Genomic DNA, 17,717 nt, shown 5'->3' with positions numbered 1-17,717 from the left:
ATACCCTTACTTAGCAATACGTAGAGGTATTATTTAAATTCAGAAATTTTAGGACATAAATATAATTGACTAGGTGAATTAAACCTACACCATGGTAGGAACTAAAGAAGACTTCGCAAGTAACTTAAAAGCATATAATTTATATAGCCAATTAAACATAATTAGAAAACTCTAGGTATTTAAGCTGGCTTTGCTTTGCCAATCATTCTTTTCATATGATTCTCTTAAAATCCAGAGACATGAGTGACTACAAGATTATAGTTTCAAAAGTATTAAACACTATTTCTGCATATGTTTTGGAATACAAAAAAACCTTTGCCATTAAGTGTCACCAGAACTGCTTACTATAAGCTCCAGGGAAATTCACAGCATTTGTGTATTAGAAAGTCTATTGAGTGTTATTCAAAAGAGACAGGTTCGATATTATTTAACACAGCATTGCTCAAATTCACTTGACAAATTAATATTTTCCATTCATATCATATCATCTTTAACTCCCTGAAGGAACCATTTATACTCCCATTCTAATGAGACCATCAAATCTCTTTTTGTCAAAATTATCGGTGACCCTCAAGTTATTAGATTTAATGAATATTTCTCAAGTATAATCTTCTATGACATCTAAGCCTTATTTGATACACTCACTCAAAAAAAAAAAAAAAAGTCCCTCACTTGGCTTCTTGGACCCACTCTCCTGGTTTTCTTCTTACCTCCCTGATTGCCCCTCAGACTCCTTTGTAGTTCTAGATTTTGCAGACCTCTTAAAGTCCCAGTGCCTCAGGGTTCATTTGTTGGTCTTTTACTCTTGTTTATTTATTATCACTAAAAATTCTATTTATATGTTGATTGTCCATATATTTTATGTTATCTCCAGCCTGAAATTAAGACAGGTTTGTTGAACTATCATCTCCTTTTGTGTGCCTAATTGATATCTCTAACTCAGCCTATCTAGCTGGTCTCCTAATCTTGTCCCCATGAGCCTGATCTACCTCCATATTCCTTTTCTTCAGGTGTTAGTAACTCCCTCAAACCACAAACCTCAAGGCCATCCTTGATCTCTCTCTCTCTCTCTCTCTCCCCCCCTCTCTCTCCCTCCCTCTCCCTCCCTCTCCCTCCCTCTCCCTCCCTCTCCCTCCCTCTCCCTCTCTAGTTCCCCCATTATGCCCTACACCCAACTCCTGTACAAACTTTATTGGCCATTCTGGTCCAAGCTTACCATTATCTCTTATCTTTTGATTAGTTTACTCTAAGAACTTTCTAACAGTTCTGAGCGTATCAGATCACTCTTTAGCACAGACCCTATATCCTGCACTAGTTCACCATTTGAGTCAGATCAAAGGCCTGCATATAGGACTGGTGCTGCATAGTCTGGCCTCATTTCACCATTTTCAACTCATGTATTATTTTCTCCCCCTTGTATACTCTACCCAGCCACACTGGCTTCCTCTGTCTGGTTCAATGACATGTTTCAAGTGCTTATACGAGTTCCTAGTGCATGAGAGATGGTCAATATGTATTTGTTGAATGTATTAATTAAAATTTATTAATTTAACACTTAATAAAATCTCCTAGAGAAAAATACAGAATTTTTTTTACAAAAGAATGAAAATATTTATAACAAAGTAAATGATAACGTTATGGAACCTGGACTGGATCACCTGATGGAAGAACCAAATGGCACACGGAGATATTGGAGGATAGGAGGTTTATTTAACGATGGCGAGCTCAGAGGAGAGTGGTCTCCAAAGGTCTGAACCCTGAGCACAAACAAAGGGGACAATTTATAGACTTCTACTTCCACATACTTGGCACTGCGGGGCAGGGACAAGAACCCAGAAGAGCCGCGGGACAAGGACTGGGACTCTCGCTGGCTTGGTCCACCATCTTAGGACACAGATTTTTCCTTATCATACCTCCCTTTGATGCCCCTTTAAACACCTAGTTTAGAGAGCATCATTCTGTTTGACTCTGAGGGTTGACTGCAAGGCTTGGGGTGAACATGGACTTAATCATAAATTTAACAGCACACCAGGTAGCAGAAGACCAGGACTGACTGGGGCCAGGAAATCCATGGTGAAATGCACTCAGGAGTTGACAGCAGAGGGCCAATAAAAGTGGGATCTATGACCTTAGGTAGAAGCCTCTGGGGGAAAGTCCAGTCAGGAGGGGCAACAGTGTAGAGTCCGACTCCCAAGATGAGGGAAATCATGCTGATGAGAACCAGGGATCACGGTGAGCATGTGTCCATCAGTTGGTGGGGTCTCATCGAAGGTGAAGCCGGAGTGGGTTCGTGAAGTCTGGCTGGACTGTCTACTGGCACAGCTCCTCATCTGAATGGTGAGCTTTCTTCTTTCTTCTAATCTTTGACCCAAACTGTGTCCCCTGTCTGGAAGGAGTGTACCTGAGATCGTAAGGAGATTGGGGCCCTCTCAAAGGTGTACTTTTGTAGTTTATTTAGGGTGGCCCCCAGGGCCTGAAGCTGCTCCTTTATCTCTTTATCTCCAACCTGATGCAAGTTTCCTGGAAGGCTTCCCAAGTATGGGCCATCCATATATTAATTTGAATGGGGAGAAACCTGATGTCCTGGGCACGCAGCGAGCACGCAGGAGAGCTAGGGGTAGCAGATCCGGCCATGGAAGTTAGTCTCCTGATAAAACTTTGCTAAGGTTCCCTTGAGGGTGCGATTCATTCGCTCTACTTCCCCTGAACTTTGGGACCGGTAAGCGGTGTGGAGTCTACAGGTGATGTTGAGAGATTTGGTCAAAGCCTGTACAATGTCTGCCACAAATGCGGGTCCATTGTCACTATGGATTGTTAATGGCAGGCCAAACTGGGGCATGATCTCCCGCAAGAGGACTTTAGCTACTTCCTGGCTTTGATCCGTCCTGGTTGGGAAGGCTTCAACCCACCCAGAGTATGTGCATACTATTACTAGGAGATTATTTGAACCCCCTGTTCGGCTACACATCTGTGAAGTCTACCTCTAGATCTTCGAAGGGGTTTGCTCCCATCCTCTAGACACTGTGGTGCTGACCAAGCATTATTTTTAGTACATGTTATGCATTGTTCACTCATTGCTCAGCATAATACTGGCAGCTGACTGACGTAATGTAGTAGTGCTTCTTGAGAAGGGCCTCTAATGCAGTTTTTCCCAGATGAGTGAATCAGTGGTGCTCCTTGACTAGATGCCCTCCAGCTGCTGTTGGAACAAAGATGCACCCATCTGGCATCATCCACCATCCCTTTTCAGTCAGGGTGGCCCCCTCAGCCGTGGCCCATTCCTTTTCCTTTTTAGTGTAACTGGGTGGAGGGACTTCTTCCAGGGCTGTTAGGGCCATGGTGAGGGAAGGGGCTCTGTCCATGTCCTCACTGGCTGCAGTTTTGGCTGCCTCATCTGCCAGACGATTTCCACTCACTATGGGGTCCTCTCCTTTCTAGTGTCCCTTACAGTGCAGGATTGCTACTTCCTTTGGAAACCAGACGGCTTAGAGGAGTCACAGTATCTCCTTGTTTTTATAGCTTTTCCTGCTGTGGTTAGGAGGACCCTTTCCTTGCAGATGGCTCCAAGTATATGTACAATAACAAAGGCGTACCAAGAGTCAGTGTAGATGTTGACTCGCTTGCCTTCGCTGAGGGTGAGGGCTCAGACTAAGGCATATAATTCAGCCTGTTGAGCTGACCATCCAGCTGGTAATGCCTTAGCTTCTAGGACTTCAGTGGTTGTGGTTACTGCATAACCCGCTTTCCGGGCACCCTCTTGTAGGTAACTGCTGCCATCACTGAACAGCGTGAGCTCTGGATTCTTTAGGGCTTGATCCCGCAGATCTGGACGGTTCATGTAGACTTAGACCTTGGTATTGTGCTAGCCAAGAGTTGGAAAGGAAGCAGTGTCCCTGTGTGTTCATGAGGGACACAACAGCATGAGGGATCTTGACGTTAAGTTCTTGCCCCAGGGTAAGTTTGTCTGCCTCCTTGATGAGTAGGACTGTGGCTGCCAGTGCCCTGAGGCATGGTGGCCATCCCACTGCCATGGGGTCCAGCTTCTTTGACAGGTAAACAACTGGCCATTGCCAGGGTCCAACAGTCTGGATGAGTACCCCAAGAGCTATTTTTTCCTTTTCAGTCCAGGCTGGGGGGTTCTCAATCTGATCCCCCTAAGAGATCATAAAGGGGTCTTGCTATGGCCGAGAACCCAAGGATCCAGATGTGGCAGAATCCTGCAGCCCCCAGGAATTCTCGTAGGCCCCTTTTTGTCTGCGGCTGTGGCAGGGAGATCATGATCCTTTTCCTCTCCGGCCCTAGTTCTCTTTTCCCTTGGGTGAGGAGAAAACCAAGGTATCAGACCTGTTGTTGGCAGATTTGTGCCTTCCATGAGGCTCGGTATCCCGGGTCTGACAGGAGCTGTAGGAGGACCTTGGTGCCTTTTGTGCCTCTTGTGTGTCACTGGTGAGGAGGAGGTCATCCACATTTTTTTTTTCTGAGCCACTTAGGTGCCCCTGGGGGTTGCTTTTTAAACACACAGCTTCTGGGATATTCCCCCCATCCCACCCATTTTGGTTTGCATAGGCTGGATTGTATTACACCCAGTGCTCATCACAACACGTGCCCTCCGTAATACCCATCACCTGGCTACCCCATCCCCCAAATAGTTGCCTTTTTAACAAGGTTCTCCCAGTGACTCTTATAAAGGAGGTTTGGAAACAGTGTCTAAGCCTTGCTGTTCAGGGTGCGGCCAGTGGACCAGCAGGATCTGTATCGCCTGGGGTATCTTGTTTAAATCACCAGTGTCAGCCCTACCCCAGACAGACAACTGGAATCTGCCTTTGAACAGTGTAGTAGCTTGGCTTTTGATCTGACCTCTTCTCTGTTTTCATCTTAGTAGGGTTCCTCCCCTGACTTCCTTGCCCCAGTCCTCTCCAGAAGAGCCAGTGTTCCCTGCCTCTCCCTACCTGAGAGGCGAGGTTGCTCGCCCCAACCTCCCACCACCCAGAGATGACAGGGAAAGGTGCTCTGTGAAGGTAAAGAACCTAAACAGCTGGAGATCTTGCCTTGTTAGAGAAGGCTGACTTGACCCCCAGGTCCTCCAACCTCCGCAAATTCCAGACCCCAGGCCTGTCTCATGATCTCAATTTTGGTTGCTCCACTTTGTCTCCATCAAATGTTCTGAAGCATTTCACACACGACTGGGCTTAGGCAATTTGGCCAGACCTGTTCAGAGACCCCGTCTCCTCTTGCCTTGGGTTCAATCAGAGACTAGTGTGTCCAGTGGGCTCAAAGGTTATCTGAGCCCTAAGCTTGGAGAGTATGTCTTGGCCCAGGAGAGGGGTGGGGCAATCAGGCAGATGAAAGAATTCACATCAGACCTTGTGGCCCCCAAGTTCACACTGGCAAGCCTGGCAAAAGGGTTGTTGTATCACCTGCGTCCTGTGGCCCCAAGGATGGTTGCAGTCCTTTTGCTCAAAGGGGCCACTGGGGAGGTGACAACAGAGTGCTCGGCCCCAGTATCAACCATAAAAGTCACTGGTTGGCCCCCCACCTTCATTCTGACCATGGCTCATGGGGGCCAATGAGGAAAGAGCCCAGTCCCCCTCAGTCTGAGTCCATTCCTGCAAGTCCTATGAGGTCCTCCTCTTGGGGTTCTTCCTTGTAACTGGTACCAGTGGGTGTGGGCCTGTCCGTTGGTTGTGGTGAAGTCCCATGCTGGGCGCTCTTTCGGTGCAGCTGTATTAGCCCTGGCAGCAGGGTTGATGACTCCCGCTGGTGCGTGCTCTTCCAGGTACTGCCATGCACCTTTCATTATTCTCCTCCTTTCCTCTGTGTTAAACAGGGTGTGGAGTAACTGCTGGCAGTCTTCCCAGGTTGGCTGATGACTCTGGAAGAGGGATTCTATGAGGTCTACCATGGCCTGTGGTTTCTCAGAGTAGGATGGGGTGTTATGTTTCCAATTGAGGAGGTCGGTGGTGGAGAAGGGCTGATAATACATCATGGAACAGCCGGGTTGGACCATCCCGTCTTCATCACGCCTCTTGGTTTCCCACGTCTCTCCTACCGGCATTTGGAGGGCGCTTTTGCCCGGCCTGGGGTGCAGCCTCGTTGCTGGTCCTGGAGAAAGTGGATCCTTTGGGCCTGGGGGTGCTGGTGAAACTGATGGCGGTGGAGTGTCTGGACCTGAAGGGCCAGGTGTAGATGGTCTTGGGGGTATATATGGTGGGGGCAGGTTCGGTTCATCCTTGGGATTTCCGGCTAGGATTTGTGGAGACTGGGGCTTTTGCTGATTTTCTTTAGATTGCTTGGATGAGGCGATTAAGACTCTGGCCTGTCCCTGCCTATTGCAAGAGAATCACACCCAGGGGGGAAGGGTCTGAGGAATTCCTAGCCAGGAGTCAATGTACGGAAACTGGTCAGGGTGTCCTGGTTCTCCTGTTACGACTCGCCATACTCGATGAATCATTGGGACATCCAGTGTCCCTTCTGAAGGTCACCCAACATCAAAGGTGGGCCATTCCAATTCACATAGGGTTCTCAGCTTGCCGGGGTTCATCCTGACTCCATAGTCTCCGGAAAACCCCTTCTTGAAATTTTGGATCATGGTCTCTAGAACCGTAGGTTTACTCTGCCCTGACCCCATGGTGATGTCCCCATGTGTGGTGGCGTGGGGGGTGGTGGGGAGTGCCTCCTGAGATGAGGAGACCAATCAGATGCCTGTCTGGCCATGTCCTGAAGGAGCTTAGGTGATGCTTAGCTGTAGGGGTCTCAGCGTTGTGACTTATGATTGGAAACTATTCCGATGCCGCCATAGACCATGTGCCGTTCACCACGGAATCACAGATGGGCCCACTCAGACTCCGTAGGCTTCTGGGGACCTTAAGTGTGCCTGCCCATGGAGTCACAGAATCAGTCTGCTTGAGAAAGCCAGGTTGGACTGCACACTCACACATTCACACTCCAGAAGTTATTACATTCCCTCCCTGGGAATCCCTACCTGTGAGACCTCTAAGAGGTCTCTGGGAGGTGATCAGCCTCCCCTTCCACCCCAATGGGGGTGGGCCTGTCTGGGTCCTGGGGCCCCAGGCCTTACCAGAATCCAACGTTGGGACCAGGTCCTCACCTGCCAAGTCTCCTCAAGTCTGGTGGGAACAGCAGAGTGGGGCTGACCTGAGACGACCAGGGAGGGAAACTGCCGAAAATTAGGCAGGGCGCACCTTCTCCGTTAGGATCCCTCGTTCTGTCACCGCCCTGCCATTGCCCCCAAACTGGTGGCAACAATGGGCCAGCGTGGTTGGGTTTCCCGGTCAGGGAACCAAATGTTACGGAACCTGGACTGGATCGCCCAATGGAAGAACCAAGTGGCACTCGGAGATCTTGGAGGATAGGAGGTTTATTTAATGCCAGTGGCTCAGAGGAGAGTGATGTCCAAAGGTCTGAGCCACGAGAACAGACAAAGGGGGCAATTTATACACTTCTACTTCCACATACTTGGCACTTTTGGTGCATGCGCGAAGTGGGCAGGGAGAAGAACCCGGATTGGTGCACGTGGAAAGCAGAGCAGGGAGAAGAACCTGGAAGAGCCCCGGGGCAAGGACTAGGACTCTCTTGCTGGCTCGGTCAGCCATCTTAGTTCACAGATTTTCCTTATCAGATATACTTCTCACTAGAATTACAAATAAAATGAGATTCAACTTTCATTGTTATTAATATTGTGATGTTTATCTCAATGCAATGAGATATAATAGAGAAATGCATGCAAAATTATTATAAATTTTAGTTTTAGATAATATGAACAAAGATGAAAATCACAATAAACTTACTGAAAATATGTGAGTAAATAGAGGAAGCAAAATAAATATTCTAGTATGTATTCATTTTTCCAGTTTTTCCAGTTTTATTGAGATATAATTAACATATAACATTGTATAAGTTTAAGGTATATACCATAATGATTTGATATATGTATATATTGTGAAATGATCATCATTATAATTTTAGTTAACATCCATCACCTCATATAATTAGAAATTTGTTTTCTTGTGATGAGAACTTTTAAGATATAACTTCTTTATATATTTTGGATATTAGCATCTTATCAGCTTTGCAAAAATTTTCTCCCATTTCCTAAGTTGCCTTTTCATTTTGTTGATTATTTCTTTTTCATTGCAGAAGCTTTTTAGTTTAATGTAGTCTCACTTGTTTATTTTTTATTTTGTTGCATCTGCTTTAGGTGTCATATCCAAAAAGGTCATTGTCAAGACCAATGTCAAGGAGCTTTTCACCTGTGTTTTCTTCTAGGAGGTTTATGGTTTCAGCTCTTACCTTTCAGTCTATAATCTATTTTGAGCTAATTTTTATGAGTGGTAATAAGTAGGGGTCTAGTTTTATCTTTTATTATGTGAATATCCTGTTTTCCCAGCACTATTTATTTAACTATCTTTTTTCCATTGAGTATTCTTGACTCCTTTGTCAGGTATTAGTTGATCATATATGTCTATGTTTATTTCTGTGTTCCCCATTCTCTTCTATTGATCTGTGTCTATCTTTATGCCACTACCACACTGTTTGGATTACTATAGTTTTTAAATATAGTTTTAAAAGATAAAATTAAGCAAAATATACCTAGCATCATATACATCAATGAATCCACATGAATAAAAATGATCATATATTTTAGAAAGGCATAATCAAAAGAATTGCCTGAAATGGATATTCAGTCAGTCCCAGGAAAGAAAGATTTTTATTTGTATGTAATTAATATGGTTGTGAGGAAGTCACGGGGGCCTGACATTCTGTATCTTTAAGTTGAGGGGATAGAAACCTATCAGTGGTTGAAACTCTATTCAGCAAAGTCTCAGCTGATATAAAGAAGCATGTGAACCCTAAGAAAGGTGAAGTACATAACAGAACAAATAGGAGAGGGTTAGCTTCCCCTTCCATAGCTTCTCCCAGAGACATTATGCCTTTTTAGTTACAAGTTATTTTGGTATGAAATTTTCTTCTAAGGAAACCTGCTAAAATCCAAAGTTTGGACACCACTGGATTGTATGACACCTAAGATACTTTGAGACTCAAATATTTTTCAGTGAGTTGAGTTACCTACAGCCCGCAATGTTCAATAAGTTATGCCTAATGATGTAGGAAGAAATATAGGTATAGGAGTGGGTTTCTTCACTCAAGGAACCCATAACCTTTTCTTGCACAGTATGACATTAAAAGTAGAGAATATTTAGTTATAGTTTTATTGAAGAGTGCAGAAGGGAAGAGACTATCACTCACTGCCTGAAAGAAAAGCCATATTATTTTGTTTTATCAATCAGTCTTTTCTTAGGAAGAAAGGAAAAGCCAAGAGCTAATCTTACATAGACTTCAAGGAAGTGGGGCCCTCAAGGATTGGCAGACTTTGAGAAGTGGGAGTGTTTAGGGATTGGCCGAACCCTAGCTGTGAAAGCATCTTGTCAAGTGGAGTGTCTTTCTAATTGGCTGACGTTTAAAAGGCTGGGCTGGGCTGTGGAAAAAAAGCTATCGCTGCTTGACTGATTTCTAAGAAGTGTACTACTGAAGGAAGTTGTCATTGATCAAATATGATGGACTTATAACTGACTCAGGTAGTTACTTATTGCTATGGCCAAAAGCAATCAGTCTTTTCCTAGGAAGACAGAAATGCATTATTCTCAAGAGAAATAGAAAACGTGTTTCCTTCCACATCCAGTAGTGTGCTGAAATCATGTTTTCTCACCACTTTCTCTTTTTATTAAAACCCAAAACCAAAACATTGGTAGAATTCTGGTCAAAATTAAAAATGCTTGTAATGTCTGAATTGAGAAGAAGAGTTAGTAGCTTCTGGCTGGGAGATTATTTTGTTTCTTCACATATGGGGGATATGAATGGAGCAGTCCAAGTAAGAACATAGGTAATGGCAATAAGAATGATCATATTTTCAAAAGAATAAGCAATCTGCAAACATGGCATAGCTTTGGTGTTTGTCATAGTATAAAGCTTTGGGTATTAGTGTAAGAAATTTTCAAAGAAGAGAAAACAATGGAAAGGATAAGAAAATTGAGATCTTGTTCTGGATGTTATACTCAGAATTTTAACAATGGACAAACATTAAGTTGAGGAAATATAATAAGAATTACATTGTATCATCATAACCTCAAAATGGCTTTAAGACACAGATAAAACATGTAAACATGTATAGCATCTATTTATAATTCATTAGGGAGTGGAGATATTTTCAGAGAACATACTCTTATTTGATTTCTACATAGAGGATGTATAGTGTTGATTCATTTACCAAAAATTCCTATTGTGATTTGTTTCTCTAGCAGAGTAGATAATCCCTTTCAAGACCGGCCACAAGAAATCCTTTCAGGCTAAGGTATTTTTATGTTTATTATTTTTTTAATGTTTTAAAAATATTCTCTCTTTGTATGATTACAGGATTATAGTTCAAAAGATTTGCCAAAATACATATAAATATACATGTATGCAAACATACATCAAATATACATGTGTTTGTGTATATACATGTACAACATTTTCTAAATATATATAAAGAAAAATTTGCTAGAAAACATAGGTGTTCAGCAACTATGTATTTGTTTTATACATTTTACCAGTTTGGCGCACCTAAAATACCAGACCAAATTTATTATTTATATTTATTAATTTGTTAATTATTTATATGTTCTTTTAGTTTTCTAATTAATTTGAACTTTTTTGTATTAAGTTATGCACTGATTATATATTTAAGGTTCTATAATAATAATTCAGGGCGCCTGGGTGGCTCAGTCGTTAAGCGTCTGCCTTCGGCTCAGGTCATGATCCCGGGGTCCCGGGATCGAGTCCCACATCGGGCTCCCTGCTCGGCGGGAAGCCTGCTTCTCCCTCTCCCACTCCCCCTGCTTGTGTTCCTGCTCTCGCTATCTCTCTCTGTCAAATAAATAAAATCTTTAAAAAAATATATATATATATATAATAATAATTCAATTTTATTGTCTTTATTATAATTATAAAACAAGATTACCTTCATTTTGTTTTCTTACTTTAAAAATATTATAAATCAACAACATGAAAAATATCAATCAATCAATACAGTGAATAAATAAAGGTATTTTATATTAAATGAACCACTGAAGCATAGTACCTAAGCTATGTAGTCAGGCTACTTGGGTTGAAATCCTAGCTTCCTACCCATTTGCTATAGTTTATTGGGCAAATCACTTTATATTTCCAGATATTTGTTTCCTCAATTGTAGAACAGAGATGATGCTAGCACCTACATCAAAAGATTTTAATAAGTGTTAAATGGGAAGATTACTGTAAAACATTTCACTGAATTGGATAAAAATTAACATAATGATGTAGTTTTCCACCTGTCTAATGGACCACAGTCTCAAAGTCCAATAATAGAGTATTGGGAAATCGCCATATATTATTGGTGAGTGTATAAATTAGTTGAATGCAATAAAATTCATTCTGCACAAACAGCAGGAACTAATTTATTGTGAGTTTACTGGCTATCACACCAAATTGCTGGAAATGTTGAGAGTAGCTTAGAGGCTACTCATCATCAGAACCACAAGCAAAACATGTCATAGAATCAGCCTAGTGAGCACATCACCGCTCAGAACTCTGAGCACTAGATTCAGCTGACCCAATATTAGAGGCCCTAGACACTCATCATCTCTGCTGGCATTATGACAATGCCACCAAAACTGATGGATATAATCTTGCCCTATAGTTGGGTTGTTGCTGTGACTCTCATTTTTTTCAGTATTCACTGCTGTTTTGTATCACTTATTCCCGATTCAAAGCCCAGGATAGGTCACACACCCTCATTTTCATCTCATGAAAAGCTCAGAAGTGAATATTTATTTTCTTTTTTTTTTTTTTAAGATTTTATTTATTTGCGAGAGAGAGAGAATGAGAGACAGAGAGCATGAGAGGGAGGAGGGTCAGAGGGAGAAGCAGACTCCCTGCTGAGCAGGGAGCCTGATGTGGGACTCGATCCCGGGACTCCAGGATCATGACCTGAGCCGAAGGCAGTCGCTTAACCAACTGAGCCACCCAGGTGCCCCAAGAATATTTATTTTCTTTAGTGGGAGATTCATTAAAATACACCAGACATTCGCTGCCATTTCTCCCCTTAGGGAATTTGCTCATCTATAAGCAACAGAGAGCAGGTAGACCAAGAAGAAAGTAGAAGCCTAGTGCTTTCCTTACTATCATAGGGCGAAAACATAAACATTGAAGGATAGGGTATCAAAGATGGGTAAAAAGTGAGAGGCCAAGGTTCTGAAGAAAAGAGAACAACAGAGAGGATAATTCAATATTCAATACCACTTATCCTTCTGTGGCATTTTCCTATTTTTTATCTGCATGGAATAAGAGGCCAAGACAGCAAACAGAAGAAGAAAGCTAAGAGCTGTGGAAACTAAGCAGAATTTTTGTTTGTCTTATAGAATTTGGGTTTGAAATGGTACTGAGGATGCCCAGTGTGAGTACCTCTAATCAATATTCCAGGTCTCTAATTGAGTCCCCTAAAAACTATGTACTACTAGTAAAAAAACCATAAATAGATCAGTCCCATGAAGTCTGAATTTCAGGTTCTAGCACACCTTTAGAATTGTCAGATAAAAATTAAATGCTTTCTAGAAGAAGATAACATCATTCAGAACCTGTAAAATTGTTCAAATAGTGACCATCATTACACGAAAAATTACTAGACATCTAAATGCAGTACTAAGTTATCTAAAACCAACAGAAGTACATTCAACAAAAATAGACCCACATAGGACCAAGATTTGGGAGTTACTAAAAGCATTAAAATAGCTGTAACTCACTCTACCTAACAAGATGAAAACTTTCATTAGAAAACTGGAACACAGCAAATAATAAATCAAATAATCTAAAAATAAAATAAAATGCAATGATTAATAACTCAATATATGGTTTTAACAGCAGATTGGAAGAACAAAAAGAATTAGTAAACTATAAGTAAAATAGGTTACTACGGCTGGGAAGGAAAATAATAGAAAATGGAGAAAAGAGCCTAAGAAACATTTGGGACAAAAATTAAAGTGTCAACTATCCTGATTAAAGTACTAGGAGATAAGGCCAAGTGGAGTGAGGCAGGGCAAACAACAACAACAACAACAACAAAAACCAAAAAACAAAAAATCAAAGATTCAGGGGAAGCTACAATCCTCAATTATGATGAGTACATAGAAAACAACACCTAGGAAAATTCTTGTAAATTGCTAAAAAAAAAAAAAGAAAAGAAAGAAAAACACAGAAAATCTGAAAAGCAGAGAAAAAGCAACCCTATCTTCAAATGGTCAATTATAAGACCGACAGATGAATTTTCAAAAGAAGTACCTGTATGTGGAGTTATCATAGCCTTATGTTTTATTGTATTTCATTTAGAAGTAGTTTATTAAGTATTAATTTAGTTTACCACATTGTGTTTTGAGCAATAAATATTTCTTTTAGCAGTATGATGATCTTGAGCTGTAATGCCTTTCTTCCTCTCCAGAAATAAAGGTTTTACCAGCCCAGCTGCTGTGAGTGCGGATGGCATCCAGCACTCAGCTGTCAACCTTTATCGGAGATTACTCCCTTGATGTTGCATGGTTGCCTCAGTTGCAGATCATCGTCAAGGGTCATGACCTCATCCTTGACTGATTCACATCCAGTGATTGCTCAACACAGGTAAAAAGTATCCTGCTTTCTTGTCTCATGTCTGGATGTCTCTGGTGGGTTTTTCCGTCTTCAGCACTCCTTCCAAAGATGGCTGAGCCATTCCATTGGAAGTGTTTTGCAGCTTGACTTCTTCCTGTGATTCAAGATCCTTTTCCCCTCATCCAAGGCTATTGACCCCAGGAGAATTCATTAATAAATTTCCTGCTCTCTACTTTCTGCCCCAGACTCTACTTCTCAACGAAACCAACCTGTGACAAGTAAGTTCTGTAATTTTTTCCCCACTAATTGGGGCATACCTTATTAATGGTTAAGTCGAAATAAATTTTGTTTTATGTTTCTGCTGTCAAGCTATTTGATATTTTGCAGTAGATGTTCATATAGAAGCTAGAATAAAATTTTTATAGCCAAGTGATAATATTAAATTAAATAGGAATAATAGAGTGTTAGTGGAACAAAGATAAAAGAACTGCAAACTGGAATCTCTCTAGTCAACTAAGTGTATCAGCCACCATGGTACAGGTGTATTACATTTGGCAAAAAAGAAAAGGGAATTGATTTCCAAGCATCTGCACGAGAGCTTTAAGGAGCTATTGACTATCACTAAGAAATGCTTTATCCGAACTGTCAAAAGTTCAGAAATAATAGAAGTAAAACCAGTGAATCACTGAAGTAGTAATTAGTAAAAGTTTATTGTGCACACAACAAAAAGACAGTTGGCCAACAGGGAGTACTCAAACCAAACATGGAATGAGGCTCAGGGGTATGTTGTTCTCAAGCAGCTTATGCAGTGAGGAGGCCGTGGCTGTTTCTTCTTCATAGCAATTGGTTATAATATTAAGTTTTTCTTTAAATGATAGGGAATTGGTTAGAGGTTACTTCATATCCTTTTGGGGAAACAGTTTAAATTTTGCTTATGATTTCCAGAGGCATAAACAAGAAATGACCCAGGTGAAGATAGTCTTACAAAATAGTTAAATGAAGTGTCGCTTGTGTAACTAAACAGGTTTTGTCTGCTCAGGGAATTTTCAAGGCTGGTCTCTTTATTTTTATTTTAACATACCAGTGATGTCACAGGTATTGAGAAAGTTAAGCAACACATACACAGTTTAGAAGAATATATTTACTTTTAATAGTGGTGTTGTCATGAATTTTTCTTCTTTATTTAACCTTTCAGAAATACAGTGTTAAATATTTTTTATTTTTACAATGAAGTTTGTATTAGTTGACTATTTTTGAATGATTTTATTGAGATATAATTTGCATACCATACAATTCACCCATTTATCAACTGCAATTCAATGTTCTTTTAGTATAGTCACAGATATGTGCAACCATCCCCACAGTTAATTGTACAACATTTTAATCACCTCAGAAGAAACCCTGTGCCCTGTGACTATCATTCCTGTGTCCCTTCCATTCCCATGCTCATCCCTAAGCAACCACTAATCTACTTTTCATCTCTATATATTTTTCTGTTCTGGACATTTCATATCAATGCAGTCAAATAGTATGTGGTCTTTTGTGACTACTTTAACTTACCATATGTTTTCAAGATTTATCCATCTTGTAGCATATATCAGTATTTCATTCCTTTTATGTCTAAATATTCCATAGCATGTGTATACCATATATTGTTTATCCATTCTGTTATCCAATCTGATTGTTTCCACCTTTGGCCATATAGTGTTGTTATAAACATTCATGTGCAAGTTTTTGTCTGGATATATGTATTAATTTCTCTTGGGTATATACCTACAAGTAGGATGGCTGGGTCATATGGAAACGATATCCTTAAACATTACAGGAGCTACCAGAGAATTTTCCGAAGTGACTGCAACGTTTTACATTCCCACCAACAGTATATCTGTATTCTTATTTCTCTGTATTTTCAACAACACTAGTAGTTGTCCAGCTAAAAGACTGTAACCATCATAGTGGATATGAAATGGTATCTCACGTTGTTCTGGATTCATATTCCCCTGATGACTAATTATGCCCAGCGTGTGTTCATATGCTTATTGACCATTTGGCTATCTTCCTGGAAGAAATATTTATTCAGATCATTTGTAATCTCTTAATTGGGTTATTTGCATTTTTATTACTGAGTTGTAAAAGTTCTTTCTATATTCTGAATACAAGTCCCTTATCAAATATATTGTTTGCAAATTTTTTTTTCCTATTCTATGGGATTTCTTTTCACTTTCTTGATATGAAGTACTGTTTTTAATATTGATGCATCCAACTTATCTATTTTTTGTTCGTTGCTATGTTGTGTCATTTCTAAGAAAACATAAAAGTAAATCTCTAGCTTCCACTATTAAATTTAGGTCTTTGATCAATTTTGACTGAATTTTTGCATATGGTGTGAGTTAAGGGACTAACTTCCTTATTTTGCATATAGCTATTGAGTTGTCCCAGCACCATTTATTGAAAAGAATTCTTTTCTCATTGGATGGTCTTGGCACCTTGTAGAAAATCAATTGACCATATGCATGTGGACATTTTGGATTTTTAATTCTATTTCATTTATCTATATTTTCTGTCCTTATATCAGTACCATACTGTCTTGATTAGCACTGCTTTGTAGTAAGCTTTGAAATAAAAAATGTGAGGTCATATACTTTATTTTGTTTTTCAAAATTGTTTTGGCTATTCTGGGTTCCCGTAAAATTCTATATGAATTTTAGAATTAGCTTGTTTATTTCTACAAAGAAGTAAGCTGGGATTCTGATAGGGAATGTGTTGACTCTGTAGTTAAGTTTGGGGAGCGTTGCCATCTTAACAAGATAAGTCTTCCCATTATAAACATGGGATGTTTTTCCAGTTATTTAGATATGATTTAATTTCTCCCAATATTTTGTTGTTTTCAGATTATAAGGTTTTTACTTCCTTTGTTAAGTTTATGCCTAGTATCTTTTTTTAATATTGTGAAAGGAATATTTTTCTGAATTTCATTTTCAAATTGTTCATTGCAAGTACATAGAATGATTATTTGTATGGAAAGGTGGTATGGGATGATTATTTTTGCCTAATTAAATGTTTTCAATGAGGCAGTTCTTCAAAGTCCTCAGTGTTTTGGGTAGTTTATACCTTTTCTCGAGAAAAGGAATGAAATCAGAGAAGACAACATAAGACTGTAAGCCTGAAAGAGATATTGGTTAAAAAATATCTTCACAAATACATCTGAGTTTAATGGCAAGAAGATGCTTTATGAAATAAATTAAATATGTTTTAGTAGAAAAGCATTTCCCACTTATTCCCTCATTCATTCAAGATATTGAAGTACTAGAAGGCATGAATTTTGATAGTCACTGGGAATTTAATAGTGAGTCAAATTCCTGTCTTTATATGCATTCTTGTTTAATTTTCTTTGTCATTTACTGGATTATAAAAAATGTGAGCTAAATGATTGTTTTGTTTGCTCTTGCACAATGACAACACTATAAGTTATGAAAATATATAAGAGTGATACAAAATTATGATATGGAGCTTTTGAGAATTTATTTTTAATCTGAAAATTTAAGAGTGAGTGTGGTAGGCAAAATAATGATGTTCACATCCTATGGGTACATTACCTTACATGGAAAATAGATTAAGTAATTTGAGATTGGACCATTATCCCATTATCTAGGTGGACCTATGTAATTACAAATGTTCTAATAAGTAAAAAAAAGGGGGGGAGGTAACAGAGTCATTGTCAGAATGGAATGATGTAAGAAAGACCAGACATTTCTGGCTTTGAAGATAGAGCTAAAAGCTAAGAAGTACAAGCAGGCTCTAGAAGCTGTAGAGGCAAAGACATGGATTCCCCTTCAGCCCTCAAAATCAGCACAGCACTGCCAACACCATGACTGTACCCAGTAAGACCCAGTTTAGACTTCTGTCCTGCAGAACTGTAAGATAACAAATATGTCTTGTTTAAGTCACCAAGTTTGTGATAATTTTTTTTTATAGTAGCAAAAGGAAATGAATACAGTGAATAAGAGTTAAGCAAGATGGCCTTGTCCTGGTAGAGTGATTGC

General features: G+C 40.1%; 1 long non-coding RNA gene across 1 annotated transcript in view; it reads left to right on the top strand.

Moving 5' to 3' along the window:
* The window catches only part of LOC144380153 (uncharacterized), a 134,273-nt gene extending 120,320 nt beyond the window's left edge, over positions 1-13,953 (top strand). Inside the window, exons 2-3 of the long non-coding RNA XR_013443975.1 lie at positions 13,529-13,704; positions 13,862-13,953. This is a non-coding gene — a long non-coding RNA (uncharacterized LOC144380153). The remainder of the gene's footprint in view (positions 1-13,528; positions 13,705-13,861) is intronic.
* Positions 13,954-17,717: the final 3,764 nt, after the last annotated feature.

This window comes from Halichoerus grypus, chromosome 14 (assembly GCF_964656455.1).
Source record: "Halichoerus grypus chromosome 14, mHalGry1.hap1.1, whole genome shotgun sequence".
Taxonomy (NCBI): domain Eukaryota; kingdom Metazoa; phylum Chordata; class Mammalia; order Carnivora; family Phocidae; genus Halichoerus; species Halichoerus grypus.
This window is presented reverse-complemented; position numbering and strand designations above follow the sequence as displayed.